This window comes from Apteryx rowi, unplaced genomic scaffold (assembly GCF_003343035.1).
Source record: "Apteryx rowi isolate R43461 unplaced genomic scaffold, aptRow1 scaffold_587, whole genome shotgun sequence".
Lineage (NCBI taxonomy): Eukaryota > Metazoa > Chordata > Aves > Apterygiformes > Apterygidae > Apteryx > Apteryx rowi.
The window spans coordinates 146,784-149,934 of record NW_020450857.1 but is presented as its reverse complement, the minus strand read 5'-3'; the positions used below and the strand labels follow the sequence as shown (position 1 = coordinate 149,934).

The window sequence follows — 3,151 nt, the reverse complement described above, 5'->3', positions numbered from 1 at the left end:
GAGGGATAGCATGGAGGAGATGAGCCAAAAGGGATGGAAGGGAAGAAGCATTTTGAGCTCTCCCTTGGTGGGCCTTGCAGGTTTGCTACATGGGAACTACCCTGACRGCAGGAAAAGCTTTGAGCAGAGCTCTTGTTGTGACCTCCAGGACCTAACCATGAGGCAGAGGCTTGGGGAGCTGGTCTCTTCTGCATTAGCCAGCCCTCAGAGCTGTTGTGCTTCAGAAAATCAGTCCTGAAACTCCAAAAGAAGCAATGTGCACCCTTTCTCAGCTTTCTGTACCAGGTAAGCCTGGGAGGTGTTGGACTTGTCTGATTATCACCCATTATTTCATATCTGAAAGTGACTTGAGTCCCTTCTGCATTTTATAGGTTTCACAGAAATCTCTTAGGTCTACTTCACCTTGTTTCTCTCATTCTGGGGCTGTGCCTAGGCAAGGCAGTGTCCCAGGTAAATGTGCGGAGTGTCCTCAGTGCTTTYTGTCCATCTCCAACTTTCTGTTGGCTTTAGATTTCTGAGCATGGAGCCAGAACTCATCTGAGCTGGCTGCACTGATTTTTAGTGAACARTCATGTAGAAACCAGGTGGGCACGGCTAATGGGACTCCTTGCAGGTGTTTGTCAACTCTACTCTGTTATCTTCTCRGTTTCCATTTCTGAGTATCTTTCCAAGAAGAATCTGAACTGATCATAAACTGGATTATTTGTGCTTTTTCCATTCCTAGTGTCCTTTGCTGAGATGAAGAAAAGTTGATTTTTGTCTTAACCGTGAGAGCCAATGCCTGGGGTTATGACAGTACCTTTTTTTTTYCCTACTGTCTTCTGAGGATGTGCAGATACAAAGCGCTGTTAGGATTAAAAAAGAAAAATCAGCTAATTGGGAAGTTTTTTTGTCTTACTGAGAACGAACATGCCATGTGCTGTGATCCCATCTCCTCRGGGTCACGCTTGAGGGCAGGGTCCTGCTGAGATGCGCCAGTGCAGGCGGAGCCTCAGGTCAGGCCGTGTGTGACCACCACCTCTGCTGTCATATCATGGATAAAAATACAGCATAGTTCTGCTAATATTRGGAAGATATGTGTAGCTGGTTTTGGTTACCTCTCAGCTTTGGGAGAGAGAACAAGGCTTTTCTCCTGCAGTCAAAGCTGTTGAGATGTTGGGTTTRCAGATCTGCCCTGATGCCTTGACTTGCAAGAAGGTTTTATTGCAAAGGCTCAAGCTTGTGCAGAAAGCAGGAGAACGCATTTGGTTATTGCTCTGTAAGAAGCTTGTACAGGTGTTCTGGTGACCTGTTCCATTTCTTCAGCCCCTTTTTAAAATGTGAGGAGCCAAATATACCCTTAGTCTGGAAAATATTAAGAAGCTAGATTGCAGAGGGCGTTAGCAAGTATTGCGCTTATTTATTTAACGAGATTAAAGTCTAAGTTTTTCTTTTGTAATCCCTTTGAAGTGTTTATCTTTTGAAGTCTGAATTCTCATTAACTGGAAGTGTACAACCCCAAACTACATGCTGCCCTAGTTTCAAAGCGTTAATTTTTTTTTAAAAACTTAAGAACAATAAACAACAGGTCAGACCCATAGGGGCTACACGTCAGCCAGATCCCTGACTATTTGGGTTGTCTCTTGTGAATCAAAGTGGATCTGCTGGATGTCTCCCTGTGTTAGGAAGYAGTCATAGGGTTTTTGGCATCATCAGGCATCAGGAAGACAGTGCTGTTCCCCTTCAGAGGCATAAGAGCTGGAGCTGTAACTCTGGAGCTCCTATGTCAGATCAAGATAAGCTCTGCAGACTTTATTTTTTCCCCTAATATTTTCTGTCACTGGGGCAGCACCATGTGGCTTTTAGGGCAGGGGTGTTTTGCCAATACAAATTTTCCAAACTCAGTTCTGATCCCAAATGCTCTATTTACACACACACACACACACACACACACACAGAGGCATGTGTCAAGGAACACCTTGCTTTTGATTAATACATACATATATATATATTATTTTCATGCTTGCCAGGAAAAAAAAAAGATAGGCAACTGGCATTTTTAACACATCTGTTTTCACTTGTGCAGGGACCCTTAAGTGTTGTCCATATTAAAAAATTGAATGTTTGTGCCCTGGGCGGAAGACCTCCAACCCAACCCTATTTCCAAAGCATGAATAACAATGTGTTGGGAAGCATAATCCTGCTGGGTCATCAAGAGGTCTCCAGCGATCTGGGGAGGGTCATCACAACCATTACTTGCGTGCCATCCTCAGCTGAAATGCAGCGTCTCCAGGGTGTTGAAGCTGTTCATGGCTTTGAGGTGTTCTCTTACCCTTCCCGCCTTGAAATTAAATCTKGATCTTGCAAGTTGAGAGGCTCTGGGTCTGAGCCAACAAAAYGTGGAAAATGCTGCTCAGCGTGCATATAGATTTCCTCCTGTGGGAACGGCTGTAGCAAACATCCCTCTATAAGAGTTGTTCTATTATTAAACAGATGGGGATATTTTCCTTCTTCCATTTCCATTTTCCAAGCTGGGGAAAGTGAAATTGTGTTACTTTAATATGCCGAACTCATCCAAAACAAAGAAAAGATTGGTGTAAAAACCATGAAGAAAGAGTCAGTGAAAGTCGCAAGAATTTAGATCAGTTTATTTTAACACTTTTAATYATTTCAGTCCTAGCTGGGCAAAAAATAAGATATTTGAGTGTGTGGTGTGTGGGTGGTTTTTGTTATAWATATGTAGAACTGGAGGGTTGGCTCTTGAAGAGGTAAACTCCTATTATTATGAAGTACTTAAAGGAAAATCTGATATTTTCCAGTGTAATTAGGGAAACAATTGGATGACTGCTTACAAGAATATCAATGGGGTAACTGGTTATTGGTAACCAGTTACCAAGCCTCATGTAATCAGTATAGGTACTTAYTTGCTCAGCTCAGTGTTTTAACCATAACTAACTTGATACAACTTGTAATAAGAGATGGAGATGTTGAAATTATACAGAGGTTCATGATAAACAGTGATCCCATGAGTCACCAGCGAGTGGAAAAATACTTATTTTAATGTAAAAAGCAGTAGACTCTGTCAAGGCTCTTTTAAAAACAGGTTAGTGAAAAGTCTCAAACATTCCTGGAGTCTGTATGTTCTGCATTTATTTGCATTGAAAGTAGGGCA

At 42.2% G+C, this 3,151-nt stretch overlaps 1 protein-coding gene across 4 annotated transcripts in view; it reads left to right on the top strand.

Annotated features, from left to right (window-relative positions):
* GDPD5 (glycerophosphodiester phosphodiesterase domain containing 5) overlaps window positions 1–3,151 on the top strand; it is a 172,310-nt gene that overhangs the window by 47,360 nt on the left and 121,799 nt on the right. The window contains exon 1 of one of the 4 annotated variants that reach the window (XM_026082652.1): window positions 267–285. The exons of the other annotated variants lie outside the window; for them this stretch is intronic. The gene's annotated coding sequence lies outside the window, so the exon portion shown is untranslated. Of the gene's footprint in view, window positions 1–266; window positions 286–3,151 lie in introns of those variants that run through there. 4 annotated transcript variants of the gene reach the window in all.